The 18,662-nt window shown below is 37.4% G+C and overlaps 1 protein-coding gene across 12 annotated transcripts in view; it reads left to right on the forward strand.

Annotated features, from left to right (window-relative positions):
- The window catches only part of tcf7 (transcription factor 7), a 63,440-nt gene that overhangs the window by 3,942 nt on the left and 40,836 nt on the right, over positions 1-18,662 (forward strand). The gene's annotated exons all lie outside the window — the stretch shown is intronic.

An 18,662-nucleotide genomic window follows, 5' to 3' on the forward strand; every position in this document is an offset into this window, starting at 1 on the left:
ATTTTGGAAACTCAAATTTTTTACTATTTTTTTCTGTAGAAAGACAAACATAAATAGTGATGAAAGTCAAAATATTAAATGTTGTTAATATTAAATATTAAATGTAGATGGAGGGTCAAAATGTAAATTTTCACCTGAGATTTGAAACCAAATTAGAGGGGTGTAAAAATGACTTTAGAAAGATGGCATTGAACCATATTGGGCCTTAAGAATTAAAATTTCAAAAGAAAAGTTTATTAAGAATGAGAATCTTGAATGATATTAAGATATCTTGAATACTTTTTACAGGCATGCAAACTTTGGAAAAGGAATATTTATGGCACTTGAACTGATAGATTGAACTGATTTCTAGTTTTAACATTATTAGTTCTTCAGATATTCCTCTTTAAAATATAAAAAGTATCAGCTATATAAAGAGTGACTCACATTTGGGTTCTGACCACTGAAAATGTGTACGCTTTACCAATTTACTCATGGAGCCGCATTAAGATCTCCATATCTCTGGGATTGAACCATCGAGGGCCTTTAAAATGAAGATACCAAATGAAAACTTTATTAAGAACCACATTCTGAAAGGATATTAAGATATCTTTAATACTTCTTGAGTTACAGACATGCAAACTTGAGGAAAAAAACACAAGAAGTGCTTCTTTCCCATTTTTGAACAGTCACTGTTGGCATATAACGAAACAAAGATTGATAAAGTCAACAGATTTTACTAATAGATCAACCAATCTCTGTGTGAAAATAAAATAACAGTGCTCCCATCTTTCTAAAGTCATTTTTACACCCCTTTATTTTGGCTCAGGTGAAAATGGCCATTTTGACCCTCCTCTACAATAGAGGATTACTCAGTAAATATACATTTGTAACATTTAATATTTTGGTTTTCACCACTATATATGTTTGTCTTTCTACAGAAAAAATTTGAGCCAGGGACCTGTCAGAGAACTTATTTTCCAAAAGCCAAAAGCAAAGCAGGATTTATCTGAAAACTCCTACTTCTTCAGTTTTCTCACATTTCTGAGTTTTTGACATTGAGCTCAGGGCATGTATTGCGGTGCCGTTTCATATCAGTGTTTGTGCTACTGTACGTCTTGTCGTCAAGAATTTCTCTTAATGAATCAGCCCGCCACCCGTCTTGACAAAGAGCAGTAAAAGTGAAAGAAAATCCCCCACCTCAAGGCAACCATAAGTTTCTGGCAGTCAAGATGCAGTCAGTGACGCAGGTGTGATGCTGGAAGCTGGTGTTTTGTCTTGTAGATGAATGTGAGGGGTGAGGTGGGCCACGGGACAGCTCGTTCTCACCCAGGTGTGTGGAGTCGCCCTGCCTCCCCCGACCCGTTCTCCAGACGTCCTAGAGTACAGGCACAACAGAGTCTGGCCATTCAAGGAATTGTATTCTAATTAGTGTTAATTTGACAGCAAATTTTGATTCAGTTTTAGTCATAGTTTTCTGACTAAAATGCCATTTAGTTTTAGTCATGTTTTAGTCATCTGAATTGTTTGTCTAGTTTTAGTTGACTAAAACCTAATGGGTTTAGTTAAACTGTAATGCATCAATTAAAGGGGGTCCTATAACTCCCCTTTCACAACATCAGTCTCTGGTGTCTCCAGAATGTGTCTGTGAAGTTTCAGCTCAAAATCCCCCACAGATCATTTATTATAGCTTGTCAAATTTGCCCCTATTTGGGTGTGAGCAAAAACACTCCGTTTTTGTGTGTGTCCCTTTAAATGCAAATGAGCTCCGCTTTCCAGAAGAGGGCGGAGCTTTAACAGCTCAACAACAACAAAGCTGGAGAATCTCACGCAGACAAAATGACGAAAGTGTTCAGCCTTACATTGTTCAAACCGGAGTCGACACTGATGGAGAGACTCAGGAAGAAGTTACAACTTTTAGACGTTTCTGAATGGTTAGTGGATAAATTGATGTAGTTGCTGTGGAGTTGATTCAACTCATCCACTAGCATGTGGCGTCATGTTCATCTTTTGTGTTGAATTGACCCTCGTTTGTGAAGCAGTCCGGCGTAAAATGACGGCATGTCAACAAAACTCTACTACAACAACTCTTCCTCTTCTCTAAAGCAGCCCAACATGGCCCCGCCCCCTTTGTTGTGTGTTCTCGGGGGCGGAGTTTATGTAAATTTTAGGGTTAGTGATGTCACCAACCCAGGAAGAAGCTCGTTGTAGTCCTTAAAAAGCGATTTCTGTAAAAGAAAATATCTCTCTTTGCATTGAACTTTGAGCGTCGTAACGGTGCAGATGTTGTTTATGATCAAACAGCAACATTACACACTAACTAAAGTTAAAAAAGTGAAATCATAATCAAGAACCGCTTTAAAGAGCCGTGAATGTTTTTTTCTGAGTCTTTTGTTTTTTGATTAATATTATTACTCACCAAAATGGACATTTTGACTTAATGTTGTGTGTATTTGTCCATTAAGACGTAAAAGAGAACTTAATTCAGTACTCATGTGCTGTAGTTGTCTGTGTTCGCGGCTGCGCTCTTCAAGTGTGTGTGCACAGTAAACCGCACCGAATAGAGCTTTGTTTTGTGTCGTCACACACATGCAGCAAGTGTATGCCAGCTTTTGTCCCGTCGGATAGGCTAGATCGGCACATTACAATTCAAATGTGCACATCTACAGCGCAGGACATCGGTTCTGACTGGATCTCTTCCCAAATCGTCCCATTTTTATTCGTTGACGAACATGTCAATAGATTTTCATCATAGTTTTTGTCATTCAAAACTGGTTTTTATTTAGTTATCGTCTCGTTTTTGTCTGTGAAAAAAAGTCCTTGGCAAAAATAATGATGAAAATTCCCTGTGTGACAATTCACATTTGATGCACATTTGGGTTTTATGTTGTTTAATGAATGTTTATCGCATTATTTTAGTGTCGTGTGTGTTACCATGATGGTGTTTGTGTGAATGTATACTTCTGTATACTAGTATAATTCAGCTTGTGTGAAAGGCTACTTGTGATGAACTTCTTCATGATTCTTTATGTGGCTTCCTCTTTCACTACCTGCATTATTATGGTTGTCAGGATATGTTAAAGGTACACAACAGATTTTAGTAGCAGTGTGCGTTGTTGGTTTTACTGGTTTAAATTGCAAAAGTTTTATACTGTAAAATTTACTAGTTGTTCTGTAAATATATGTTTATATTTTTACTGTATTTTTTACTGAATTATTCTGGCAATCACAGCTGCCAGGATTTTTTGTTCAAAACTGTTGTTGAAACTGGCGGTTATGGTAAGGGGCGGGACATTTCCCAAACATGCTCGAACCAATCACAACACACTGCTCCAGCCCCATGAAGTGTTAAATTAAAAAATAGCAACACTAGTAAACATTAGGCCGCTCGGGGACTTCTGTGCCAATTCTGATGGCACATCTTACCCCATAGGTCTAGTTTTATTTAACTCTTTAAGATGAAAACAATATTTTTACTCCACATTTAACTCCCTATTAACCAGAAGTCACAAAAACCTTTGATAATCCACAAAACAGACCTCAAATTAACCTCAAAAATGTTATAGCCGTTCATCAAATGTGTTGAGATGAGATTTTGTGCCATCTATGATCAAGAGAAAAACCTCATTTATTTCTATAGCTCTTTATACAAGTTTGAAAGCTGCTTCACAGTAATAAACAGGAAAATAGCAGTGTTAATGTTGCAAAGCTCAGCTCAACAATAGTGCCATTATTCAGTTTAATAATAGTGTTGATGTCATTATCCAGCCGATAATATTAGTTGTATAGTTAAACATACTATTATGTTGTAATATTCATCCCATTTTACACTATTGCAGCATGTTTCCGTCTAATTAGGACGACGTTTGAGTCCTGCGTACTCATTGACTGGGTTGATGTGTCCTAGATGAAGTCATTGGTGAATTGCTTAGTTTTCCATCATGCTGCTGTTCTGTTCATTTCACAGTAGATTCCCGCTGATTTGTGGGATGTCGCACTGTTGTTTTGAGCAAGGTTTCAGTTGGAAGGAAGAGTCTTAAACCTCCGCAGAGGCTCCTGTGATAACGTTTGTGTGTGTGTGTGTGTGTGCTGTACCCAGCTGTGGCAGTCGTGCTGCTGGTAGATGGGTATCAGATGGGAGCGGGATTAGGCCGTGTGATCACACCCATGTGTGCCGCCCCATGTGGCTGCCGAGGCTCCAGTAGGTCTGGCCCGGCACTAATTCGGGGTGCTGGGGGCGTTGGCTGACCCCAGCAGTGGGAAGTGCAGCGCAGACTCTTGTGGGACAAACTCAGCATGTGTCCCAGAATCCATAGTTCCTGTTCTTTTGCTCTGGTTGTGCGTTTACGGAGAACAACAAGGTCATGGTTACATCACAGGTGTGAAACGTGACGCCTCGTGATCGTGAGCGTCCGAGATTAAAGAATGTGTGGATGTAGACGTGTAAATATTACAGTTTTGGTAATAATGATGAACATTGGGTCATTTGCTCCAAAACTTTTTAGTTTGGGCCTTGTTCAGCTGTAGAATGTGAGTCACATGGGTTTGGGCCAGAATATTCGTTTTTGGATGAACTGTCGCTTGCTGTTGCACGCTGGTCATGTGATCTGTAGTGTCGTTGCTTGTAGATCTGCAGATTTGTAGATATTGTGCGTTCATTTGATTTCACACTGAAAAAGTTGCTCTAACTTAAAAACAAAATAAGGCAACCTATTATAATCAATTTAAGTTAACTCAACTAATAACTGGCAACTCAAATACTTTTATTTATCTAATGAGTAACATGTAGATTATTGCATTTAAAAATTCTTCTCAAGCTGACTACATGATTATCTGAAGTAAACATACAACAAATGCTGAGTAAAAAACAACCCAAGTTGGGTTGAAAATGGACAAACCCAGTGATTGGGTTAAATGTTTGCTCAACCTGCTGGGTAGTTTTATTTAACTCAACTATTGTTTAAAAATGACTGTATGGCTTGCTTAAAATGAACCCAAAATTTGTTGGAAATTAAAAATCAGACACATAATTACTAGAGGAAACAATAATAATCAAAAGGTGAACATTTATTAATAAGCAATTTAATGAATGTTTATTGTATTGTGTTGCATTCATTAAACATTATAAATGTTCATTTCCAACATATTTTGGGTTCATTTTAAGCAAGCAATACAGTGATTTTTAAACAATAGTTGAGTTAAATAAAACTACCCAGCTGGTTGAGCAAACATTTAACCCAACTGCTGGGTTTGTCCATTTTCAACCCATCTTGGGTTGTTTTTAACCCATCATTTTTTAGGGTGTACAGTATTACACTGATAGGCAACAACAGTTGCGATGAGATGCACATATTCATAAACACGCTGATGATCAACAAAAGTTAATTCAGTAAAGATATGAAGGGAATAGCAATGCAATGATTGTTTTTAATAAAAGTTACCACATCATTTCAAGCTGCAATGCATGCTGGGAACTTGCACAACATTGTGCAACATAAATTGTTTGTTCAGATGACTACATTTGGAGTTGGACGAGTTTTGAAATGTCTAAGTAAGGTCAAAAAAAACAAAACTGACTCTTTGTTCAAGCTAATTTTTTACATTTGTTAGAAGTTGGGTTTTTTTTTTTAACTGTACGTCACTTTGTCGTTAAGTTGCATCATTTATATATTGGCCATTTAAACCTATATTTACCAAGCACTTATAGGTAGATAGCCTGTTACTTTTATCATGAAAGACTGTTTGATCTTGTTTGGTTTCTTGGTACTTGTCACCTGTTTTTTATTGTGTGTGTGTTTGGTTTTCACGTGTTTTGGGACAGAGGTTAAAGTGATGGCTGACTAACCTACTTCCTATATGATCTCTATCACAACAGCACTCTCGAGTGTGTCCTGATCTACCAATTATCGAGAAACACGTGGCGTTTTCTCTCACTGACGCTGTTAGCATCGAGCCCAACCACATCGTTGTAATCTCAGGCTTATCGATATTACTGTATTCTTTTGTGGTGTATTTAAGCTCATAGTTAATAATCTGCATGAACTCCAGATGATGTACCCAACCAATCAACTATCATCAGATTGATAGTTTAGACTTTATTTAGCATAATTGTACAAACGTCAGCTTGTGGTTCACGTGTCTGTTTGCTGTGAAATCTTTACTGCATTGTAAACCCAAATAAGTTGGTCAAACTCAAAAAATTTGAGGTAATCGGTTACATAAAATTTAAGTTAAGAAGTTCAAAGTTTAAGTTTAAGTCAGCAGAACTGGCAGATTTATCTTCAGTACTCATGAATTTTAATTGCTCTTAACTTAATTTTTGAGTAAGTTAATTCATAAATTAAACTCTAAATTATCACGTAATCTTTTCACACATTTACACATTTATTTTCTTTGGCATGATGTATTGTGTTCTATAATGTAACATGTATTCTGTATTTCAGAATCAGCGCCGACATCTTAAATTATATTTTTAATAGTGGAAATTTAGTCACCATGACTGTAACCCTCCAAAAATAACAGAAACTCTTCTAAATTAAGATGGCAAAACATTAAACACTACTAAATCCCGTACTTAACATTAATCTAAACATTATATTTAGTGGAGATGCACCGATATGAAATTTTTGGCCGATACCGATAACCGATATTTCTTTATATTTGAAAGCAGATAACCGATATATTGGCCGATAAATCTAAATCCAAATTTTTATATAATTTTTGAGAGTCTGATTACAAAAACAAAAGTCTCACCATTAAAAGCCATGTCCCAAACACACGATTATAATGTTCTCAATATAATATTATGTAGCTTATATGACAGACTTGCACTGCACATGTTGATCTTAACTGCATTTTCTTTTTTGAAGTAATTTCAATCATATTTCAAGAAATTCAAAATCATGGTGAATAGTGTGAATCTGAAGTGTCTCAGCTGAAGGAACTAATCCATTATTTATCTGCTTATATATGCAAAGTTGTCTTATCAGGCCGATAATGATAACGTCAAAAATGAACATATATCGGCCGATACCGATATATCGTGCATCCCTAATATTTAGCATTTATTCTCCCTTTCGAGCAAAGCATGCTTGGAAATAGAAATTCCAGCCCAGTTTCAGGTAAATTTAAGTTTGTCTAAATTAAAAGAAACAAGTTCATAAAACTCAAAACCATGAAACAATTCAAGATGACTTAGAATGAGTCAGTTTCCTGAACTCAAAACAAAAATATTTAATTTGAGTTTGTCCTACTCAAACCAATGAATTATGTTGAGCGTTAGGGTTTACAGTGTGATTGTAAACAAGTAAATATGCAAATATGATCATCTTTTGAGGAAGGTTTATTTGTTCATCTGTCAATCATCATTGTATTGCATTGCATTATATGTTTTAAAATTACAGAGATTTGATCATAAAACTAAACATTTAAATATCATCTTACTAAGACATTGATATTTATATGCATTTTATGCAAGCATCTGCTATACTGTTATTTACATCACAAGAATCAGAATTTCATCACTTTTTGCCCATATCAGCATCTCCACCAAAATTGCATATTTTTGCTCAGTTTGAGCCTCTATTAAAATGAACATATATCGGCCGATACCGATATTGTGCATCCCTAATATTTAGCATTTATTCTCCCTTTCGAGCAAAGCATGCTTGGAAATAGAAATTCCAGCCCAGTTTCAGGTAAATTTAAGTTTGTCTAAATTAAAAGAAACAAGTTCATAAAACTCAAAACCATGAAACAATCCAAGATGACTTAAAATGAGTCAGTTTCCTGAACCCAAAACAAAAATATTTAATTTGAGTTTGTCCTACTCGAACCAATGAATTATGTTGAGCGTTCGGGTTTACAGTGTGATTGTAAACAAATAAATTCAAGAATATCTTTGATATTGTTAGTAATATGTCAAGATGAACACGCACTGAAGCAACTTGGGTTTACGTGATTATCCATACATCTTTTTTTTTTTTTTTTTTTTAAAGAAAAATCATGAGTATCAAAAAAGATCATCATCTTTTGATGAAGGTTTATTTGATCATCATTGTACTGCATTGCATTCAGATATTTGATTGCGTTTAAAGTGATCAGGCGCTCGTTGAAGGAAGGGCTGAGGCGTATCTCAAGATGCAAGGGTGAGGCTGTTGTCACGTCAGAAGACCTTTGCGTGTTTTGTTGCTCGCAGGATTGTAGATCATTAAGTGTAACGAGAGAGGAAGAGCACTATGTAGGCGACTGCTGCAGAATCTGAGCGTTGTACCTGCGGCCTGTGGAAATACAGATGGAGAAATCACCACAAACTGATCGCTTTAAAAGTAGGGAGATCCCAGATCTGCTGCCCGCTCCCTTTCAGATGTTCTGGAACGTGGTTTTCGCTGCGGTTTTTCCCCCTCTTATGATCGTCCAGAGCCAACTGGAAAGCATTTCAAGTGCTAAAAATAGCTTGTGGGACCGAGAACAAGGTCTTCTTGGATCTTGAGGAAGAAAAAAGCCTAACTTTTCAATGAGAAACATAAAAGTGGCTCTCTAGTGAGAAGTCCCCACGTTTTCAATGATTTTCAGGGAAACCCCCCGATTCTGCCTTCAGTTTGAACGATTATGTAGCTGCATGACGACAATGGTGCATTTAGCACTTCTTTTAAAGTGTTTGTTTTCATGCACACGCGTGTGTGTGTGTGTCTGTGTGTGTGTGTGTGTGATGCCGCTGACATACATCCTACATCCTGTGTTGGGTGATATCAGCGAGGTTTCTCTGTCTCAGTGAGAGTGGAGTGAAGGTGTGCTGTGGTTATGCCTGTGAGTATCTGCACTTTTACTACGATGCAAGCGCTTCTGTGCGCTGCAGGATCTGTTGGAGGAGAACGCGAGTGTTTCCCTCCGTCTCTCTCTCTGTCTGCGTCTTATCTGATGGCTCGGAGGAGGCGTGGGCGGTGGGGTGTGGAGTAAACACGGCGTGAAGCTGCTCTCTTGCGGAAGGGAGTCAGCAGTAAACACAGAGGCTGGTAACCACGCGGCGCACCTGGTGCACCTTGTTGCGAACGACTTTAAACAGTCGAAGGCGCTCTGCTTTTCTTCCTTAACTGTTTCACGGCCAGGTGACCGAAGTTTCTAGACCGCTGCGTGTCCGCAAACGAACACGATTCGAAAGCTTTCTGACTGACTGTTGTGCACTCTAGCAAAGCAATAGAAGAACCATTTTGGGTTTCCAAAGTACTTAAAAGAACCTTTTTTTCCCAGTGTGAAGAATAATCCCTTTTCCACTTTTTTGTGCAATGCAAATGTTTGCAACTTTGCTGATAAACCTGTCGCACACAATCTATTCCATCCTTTCTGTCTCTGATTGACTGTCAAATCTGCACTGATTTTATCAAGTAAACGTAAGAATAACTTTGATATTGTTTGTAATATTTCAGACTGAAGCATCTTCGGTTTACTTGATTATCCAGACATATTTTTTTAGAGAAATCATGAGTATCAAATATGATCGTGGAAGGTTTATTTGTTCATCTCTCAATCATCATTGTATTGCATTGCATTATATGTTTTAAAACTAGAGATTTGATCATAAAACTAAGCATTCAAAAATCATCTTAGACATATTGATATTTATATGCATTATATGCCAGCATCTGCTATACTGTGATTTACATCACAAGAATCAGAATTTCATCACTTTTTGCCCATATCAGCATCTCCACCAAAATTGCATATTTTTGCTCAGTTTGAGCTGTTTTTTTTCCTCACTATATCAGACTATATGAGTCTGATGCTCTTCATGGAACAATCAATGATTTAAATAACCTGTATTTTTAGGAGTGAATGAGAGATTCACGCACCGAATCCTCTTTTTAAGAGCTCCAGAACTGATCCACAGAGATCAGAGTCTGTTTAAAGAGACTCCCTGCTGTTTAATGGCAGATGAACTTCATCTCCTGACTAATGCGAGAGTGATTTAGAGCGGGTGAGATCATCCCAGACCCGGACCGGCGCTGTGTCATCCCTGCTTCTTCTGAGGGTTAAAGACTGATGTGTCAGATCCAGAATATGACCATATTTGCTGTTGATTCATTGTTAATTCATGCCGACTGCTGCTTTTAATTATAAACGTTCTGCCTTTGTGTTGAAAGGAACAAACATACGCTGGTCTGCTCTTGGACTCTGAGTGTCCGTGGCGCTGCTCTGCGAGGGTTTGTGGGATGTGAAGGGTGGGTGGGCGTGTTTTGACAGATCTTCTTTGCCTGCTCGAGGCTTTGTGTATGTTTGGTTGTTTGAGTACAGTTGTGTGCGGTAAGATCTTGTGGTTTACCATGGAAAATGAGACCAGACCGAGCCTTCTCTCCTCACCTGAAAAACAAAGCAAGCAACAAATGGAAACTTTTTACAGACTCGCTGTTATATTATATTATATTAGTAGTTGTGTTCCTCTAAAATCCAGCAGTGGTGCAATCTCAATTTAGTAGTTTATGTTAAGAATGTAAGGAATATATTTATGTCATTTAAAAAGTTAACCGCTGTAAAATAAGATTTTTTGAAGTCGAGATTATTGGAGAACATTTTACAAGAATATACTATTTCAGTCTTTCGACTTAAAGGGATAGTTCACCCAAAAATGAAAATTCTGCCATCATTTACTCACCTCAAGCTGGTCCAAACCTGTATGAGTTTCAAGATATTTTGAAGAATGTTGGTAATCAAACAGTTGATGGAGCCGATTAACTTCTATAGTAGGACAAAAAAATACTATGGAAGTCAATGGGTCCAAAAATTGTTTGGTTACAAACATTCTTTAAAATGTCTTCCTTTGTGTTCAACAGAAAAAAAGAAACCGGTTTGAAACAGCTTGAGAGTGAGTAAATGATGACAGAATTTTCATTTTTGGGTGAACTATCCCTTTAAAGAATTACAAAGAAATGTCAACTAACACATTTAATTAAACATGACATTTTCTTGAGAAATTCACAGGTTTTTCAATGACTGATTCTTAAATATTACCAATAGATCAGTGGTTTGATGTTTTGTCAACCCTGTTACATCCAGAATGTTTCACTGGTGTAACGTTACGGGGTTGAAGGTCATTGTGTTTTTATTGTTATTGTTACTTAAAGCCCTTATACTATAGTATAATTCATTATAAAGGTATTTATAATATATGTTCTAATGCATTATATCTTTTAATAAATATTTGTAACCAAAGTTAAAATGCATTATAATATTTGCACTGGTTGTTTGTCATGAGGTTACTTTCTAAAGGTCTAACAGTGAATATTTTAATGTATTATAGCTGTGGTTACATTTATTCATGAGATCATACAGTGCATTATAAGGCATAATTAATGCATTAAAATTTTTTATAATGCCTTATATATAAAGGCTTTGAGTAAAAATGTTACTTTTTTCTAACCTCTGTTTAAACCAGAGGTTTTTGATGTCACTCGTTTAACTATGATGTCAGAAAGATTAAACCTTTATTTTTAAAAGGGATGTTTTGCAGCATAACAGGGTTGAACAGACCGATAAACTGGGATTTTTATTTCAATTTAAAAAAAAATCAGTGAAAGCATGATAAAATAATATAATAAAATCAGTATTGGGCATCCAAAATAATAATTGTTTGTTATTATTTTGTTAAATTAAATTATAATTATTAAATAATGTGATTGAGAGTGTGTGTGTGTGTGTGTGTGTGTGTGTGTGTGTATTTATAATGCATTATTATAAGGGTATTCACATTTTAATACATGCATAATGCCTTATAAACAACCGTATAAAATGTTGTGTCATTTGATAAATAATCATAACAACAGTTACAATACATTATAATACTTTACTGTTTGTGGTTATAACTTTTAAGAGTACAGTACATTATAACACCAGATGAAGCCTGCATTTATAATGCTTCATAAGGGTATTCTTAATGCATCATAAAGCACACATAATGCCTTATAAACAACCTTATAATAATAATAATATTACTTGCCTATTTGTGGATATAACTACTAAGGAGTATGATTATTTATAACACACAGTGAATGAATATCATTTTATTTTATTATATATCACAGTTTCATTTCTTTTACTTTCCCGAATCTCATATCTTGACATTGTTCACTTCAGATCTTCAGAGTATCATACTTCATCTAATAGTGTCTTTTACTGCTTAAAGTGACAAAAAAGTCTTCTTTTCACAATGCAAATCATGTTTATTAATAAAAAAACTGTAAAATTACAAGGTGTTACCAAATCTAATAAGTGGGTAAGTATTATTACTGTCATTATGATTATTTATCAGATGATACAACACATTATAAGTTTGTTTGTAAGGCATTATGCATGTATTATAACGCATTATAAGTACAGACTTCATAGAAAGTACAGCTTCATTATGCATTTAAAAATACCTTTATGATGCATTATAAATGCAGGCTTCATCTGGTGTTATAATGTACTGTACTCTTAAAAGTTATAACCACAAATAGTTAAGTATTATAATGTATTGTAACTGTTGTTATGATTATTTATCAGATGACACTAGGGCTGTAACGATATGCGATATGAAACCGAAATCGCGATACGCAGGTCCACGAACCTGTATCGCGATGTGAGAAGGCAGAATCGCGACACACCCCTTCCAACTCCCAGAGTTATCCTTCCTGTCCAGATCCAATGCTACCACATTTTTAAATTACTATAAGTATTAGGGGTGTAACGATTTATCGTAGATGGTGTGTCTTAATCAGCTCTCTAGTTCAGTAAGTGTTTCGGGCACACATTGAATCTTGCAAGGTTTAAACGTTTCTCATGTCAGTCTCTTGCATGGTCGCGTGAGAAAAGTCGTGGCTTTCTTTCACCGCAGTGCCACAGCAACAGCTGTGCTCACAGAAAAGCAAAAGACGCTTGCGATGCTTTGCTTTAAGAAGTTCTGTGGGCCCGTTCACATATTGCGTCTTTTCCGCGTGCAAGTCAGTTATTATTTTCAAATGTAGCCGCGCGGCAGGCGCGCTCATAATGGGATCAACGCGGTCGCGACGCGCATGCAATTCTCAACTTCTCAGAATGCCGCAAGCGCACCGCAGGTCGTGTGACAAGAATCAACCGATCAGCTATGGTCTTTCCGTAACAAAACATCAAAAGCTCAGCCGAACAGCTGATCATAGCTGTACATGGTGGTTTTTATATCTTATCTCCATCAATATATCTCGTAGTAAAACTAATGCAAGGGCTAGAAATCATTTATCCTTTGCAGAAACATCCTGATCCTCTTGGAGAGCTCAGTTCATGGTTGCATAGCAACGACCGACGCCACAGGAGCACAAGCGCTTTGGAAAGAAGGAGAAGCGGTGCAGCCGCGCCTTCCACGCGCTTTTAGACGCGATATGTGAACGGCCCCTATTCATAATTCTAAGTTCATGTTAAATTTAACATTTTTTTTCAGTGACAGACAGCCCTATTCAACTGTTAATTTGAATACAGAAGGTTTTTATTACAATTTTATATTTATTTATTTTATTGAAATGTGATCTTGTATGTACAACAAGGAAAATTATTTGTTGTTAATTAATTATTAGTTTTTTTAATAAATCTTGTTTGAATTTCAGTTTCATTTTGTTCAAAATATCGTGATACGTATCGTATCGTGAACTCCGTATCGAGATACGTATCGTATCGTGACCTGAGCGTATCGTTACACCCCTAGATGACACAACACATTATAAGTTTGTTTATAAGGCATTATGCATGTATTATAACGCATTATAAATACAGGCTTCATAGAAAGTACAGCTTCATTATGCATGTATTATAATGCATTAAAAATTCCCTTATGATGCATTATAAATGCAGGCTTCATCTGGTGTTATAATGAATTGTAACTCTTGTTATGATTATTTATCAGATGACACAACACGTTATAAGGTTGTTTATAAGGCATTATGCATGTATTATAACGCATTATAAGTACAGACTTCATAGAAAGTACAGCTTCATTATGCATTTAAAAATACCTTTATGATGCATTATAAATGCAGGCTTCATCTGGTGTTATAATGTACTGTACTCTTGTTATGATTATTTATCAGATGACACAACACGTTATAAGGTTGTTCATAAGGCATTATGCATGTATTATAATGCATTTATAAATACAGGCTTCATAGAAAGTACAGCTTCATTATGCATGTATTATAATGCATTAAAAATTCCCTTATGATGCATAATAAATGCAGGCTTCATCTGGTGTTATAATGTACTGTACTCTTGTTATGATTATTTATCAGATGACACAACACGTTATAAGGTTGTTCATAAGGCATTATGCATGTATTATAATGCATTTATAAATACAGGCTTCATAGAAAGTACAGCTTCATTATGCATGTATTATAATGCATTAAAAATTCCCTTATGATGCATAATAAATGCAGGCTTCATCTGGTGTTATAATGAATTGTAACTGTTGTTATGATTATTTATCAGATGACACAAAACGTTATAAGTTTGTTTATAAGGCATTATGCATGTATTATAACGCATTATAAATACAGGCTTCATAGAAAGTACAGCTTCATTATGCATGTATTATAATGCATTAAAAATTCCCTTATGATGCATTATAAATGCAGGCTTCATCTGGTGTTATAATGAATTGTAACTGTTGTTATGATTATTTATCAGATGACACAACACGTTATAAGGTTGTTTATAAGGCATTATGCATGTATTATAACGCATTATAAGTACAGACTTCATAGAAAGTACAGCTTCATTATGCATTTAAAAATACCTTTATGATGCATTATAAATGCAGGCTTCATCTGGTGTTATAATGAATTGTAACTCTTGTTATGATTATTTATCAGATGACACAACACGTTATAAGTTTGTTTATAAGGCATTATGCATGTATTATAACGCATTATAAATACAGGCTTCATAGAAAGTACAGCTTCATTATGCATGTATTATAATGCATTAAAAATTCCCTTATGATGCATTATAAATGCAGGCTTCATCTGGTGTTATAATGAATTGTAACTGTTGTTATGATTATTTATCAGATGACACAACACGTTATAAGGTTGTTTATAAGGCATTATGCATGTATTATAACGCATTATAAGTACAGACTTCATAGAAAGTACAGCTTCATTATGCATTTAAAAATACCTTTATGATGCATAATAAATGCAGGCTTCATCTGGTGTTATAATGTATTGTAACTCTTGTTATGATTATTTATCAGATGACACAACACGTTATAAGGTTGTTTATAAGGCATTATGCATGTATTATAATGCATTATAAATACAGGCTTCATAAAAAGTGCTACTGAATTTTCTTAATGTGTTGCTGCCGCACAGTTATGCTTGTATATAGTAATATTAAAGAAAGCTTATTTATGAACAAAACGCTGCAAATTAGGACTACTAAAAAAATATCATGGCAAACAGCTGTGATCTGCAGTAGATTGAGGTTTGTCACACTCGACCAGCGTCCTGTCTGGATATGATGATGATGATGATGATGATGATGACGAGGCTCGCGGTGCATCACGTCCCCACAGCAGTGAGTCACAGCGGGAAAAGCCGTGGCTCTTTCCCATGTTGCTGTTGGCCTTGAATGAAACGCTGCAGACTCCTGCACCGCATGAGAGGCTCTGCCGCTCGCGTGTCACGGACAGACCTTCGCTGGCCGGAGCTGCTCCGGGATGCCGCTCGTGGAAGTCACTGCCAATTATGGGATGCATATCCACAGAAAACCACATATTTACATTACAAATCATCATCAAACAATGCGCCCGACCACAGGACAAATAGGATGCAGTGTTCGGAGCGGGATGGAATGAATCGGATCCAGTTTTCAGTCCATAGGGGCAGTGTTTTGTATGATAATCATATGGTAAGATGGCTTGCTGTGTGATTTGTCCACATGATTGATTTGCTTGATCCCTCCTTCATTGTGACTGCTAGGCCACATCCTTCAAGAGCTCCGATCCCCATGCGGAAAGCCCTCAGAGACGGACACAAAACTTCAGATAAATGCTTTATGAATCATTTTTTTAAGGGTGTGTTCACTCTTGGCATTAAAATGAAGTCTGGTTTGATTGCTCTGCTAGTGTGAACGCTGCCAACTCTGGTGCGGTTCGACTGAAATATGAACGCAACACGGACCAGAGACGTCTAAAGGAACCAAAAACAGGATGTGATGTCACGAGATGTGAGCGTTCTCAAGCACACCTGATCCTTCTTGTCACAGTTGCAATGTTACCCATTATAGTTCAGTACAGGCGCCTGAACCGCATTTCCTCGCAGTAGATCATCGTTTGTGTGTGACGGAGGAATACCTGCCAGTGTTTTCACTCTTTCACACATTTCATAAGCTCTTCACACATATGTACACGCTTACAACGAGCTCCTTTAACCCAGAACACAGCATTGTTTTGATCATAAAAGCTGTCCAATCAGGTTGTGACCTTCTTCCTATCTTTATGTTCGGTGTTAAAAATAATAATGTAAACCAGGAGCTAATATATCATTTTCTTTTTTGCGTCCCAGGGATTGCACACACTCGGATACAAATGTATAGTATAATGCAATGTAAGTCGTTTGGATAAAAGCGTCTGCCAAATGCATGAATGTAAATGTATACTAAAGCAGTCTGCTGTCTGTTACAGCCATATAAATACAGTACATGTGGATGAAGAGCTCTTCCTCAACATGAAAGGGTTAAAGAAACGCCACAACACCAGCCCTCTGTTGCATTCTGGGCTGTGGGAGATGAAAGTCTGAACATCAAATCAATACTCCAGTCGATAAAACACGAAGAGAGATTAAAGAGCAGAGGATCAGGCTGCGGCGTGCTAATAGACGGCACGAGGCTTTAATTGACGCGAGCTGAAGAGAGGAATAATGTGTGGATGTGAAGGTGTTGTGGTGTCACGAGAGGATCTTCAGAGAGATCCTTTAATCAAACGCATTAGAGCTTCTCTTTCACTAGTGCTGAGGATCTCTGTATAACATCTGATATCAGGTCAAACATCGCGGAGTTTGTGCACATGCACACTGATGCGGACACAAATCAGCCTAATGAATTAATCATCTTATTGGTTTACATGCAACGTAGTTCCTAGTGTTATGTCAGTCGCGTTTGCACACTGCCTCCGAAACTTTCGTCCGTCAAAAAAAATATCCGGATCAGGTTCGATTTTCTGCGTTTTTCGCATCCGTGGCACGCATTTTGAGAGACGTTTTGATAATTCGGAGCCACCGTAGGCGAACGCCAAAATCCCGAATGCATCTGACAAGCTGATCCACTTTGCCTACAGCACAAACAGCAGCACTGAACTAGATAAAAAAAGTTTGTCGAGACAAACTTTAAGTTGGCTTGAAAAAGCCAGTCCAGAAAGTTTGAAGCAGTTTTAAAAGTTTTCAGTTTGAAAGTTTCAGTTTTAGCTTAGTAATTTTGATAGAGTACTAGGGTGCTCTGTGTGGTTGCTAAGGTGTTGCTATGCGGTTGCTAGGGTACTCTGAGTGGTTGCTAAGATGTTGCTATGTGGTTGCTAGGGTACTCTGGGTGGTTGCTAGGGTGTTGCTATGCGGTTGCTAGGGTACTCAGGATGGTTGCTAAGGTATTCTGGGTGGTTGCTAGGGTGTTGCTATGCGGTTGCTAAGGTATTCAGGGTGGTCGCTAGGGTGTTGCTATGCGGTTGCTAAGGTACTCAGGGTGGTCACTATGGTGCTGCTATGTGGTTGCTAGGGTACTCGGGGTGGTCGCTATGGTGTTGCAATGCGGTTGCTAGGGTACTCGAGGTGGTCTCTAAGGTGTTGCTATGCGGTTGCTAGGGTACTCTGAGTGGTTGCTAAGATGTTGCTATGTGGTTGCTAGGGTACTCTGGGTGGTTGCCAGGGTGTTGCTATGCGGTTGCTAGGGTACTCGGGATGGTTGCTAAGGTATTCTGGGTGGTTGCTAGGGTGTTGCTATGCGGTTGCTAAGGTACTCGGGGTGGTCGCTAGGGTGTTGCAATGCGGTTGCTAAGGTACTCAGGGTGGTCTCTATGGTGTTGCTATGTGGTTGCTAGGGTACTCGGGGTGGTCGCTATGGTGTTGCAATGCGGTTGCTAGGGTACTCGGGGTGGTCGCTAAGGTGTTGCTATACGGTTGCTAGGGTCATTTTTAGGAAAACCGTAACTCGGATCAGTTAGAAAAGATATAGCACACTAAGTCAGAACAGTCTGAAGGGCTGACCCGAGTTTGGAGTATGTAGAGTTAAAGCTCTAGGAGGAGTTCGAGTCAGAAATTTTAGTCTCAGAAGAAAATAGCATAACAGTAAGTTGGCTTTTTCAAGGTGAGGAATACAAAGAGACTGAATATAAAGACAGATTGTGCCAGTAGCAAAGCATCAAACTGAGCGACCGACATCCTGAAGTAAACTTTGAAACGCTCGGGATAATCCCGCAGCTCCTTGTTGAGGTGAACTTTCCTTTCTCTCTATGCAATCTCGAAACTGGATGGACCCAATATTTCCTCTTTTTAAGGAGAGAGAGGACAACTAAATCATGCTCACTGCTTGAAGACTTCATTTTGTATTGTTTTGCTTTTTTTTTTCGCAACGCATTCATCAATACGCATCGGACTCGGTGTGCAAGGTCTCTGTGCGTGACGAATTTTTAGGATTAA

Source organism: Megalobrama amblycephala, linkage group LG18 (genome assembly GCF_018812025.1).
Source record: "Megalobrama amblycephala isolate DHTTF-2021 linkage group LG18, ASM1881202v1, whole genome shotgun sequence".
NCBI classification, from domain to species: Eukaryota; Metazoa; Chordata; class Actinopteri; order Cypriniformes; family Xenocyprididae; genus Megalobrama; species Megalobrama amblycephala.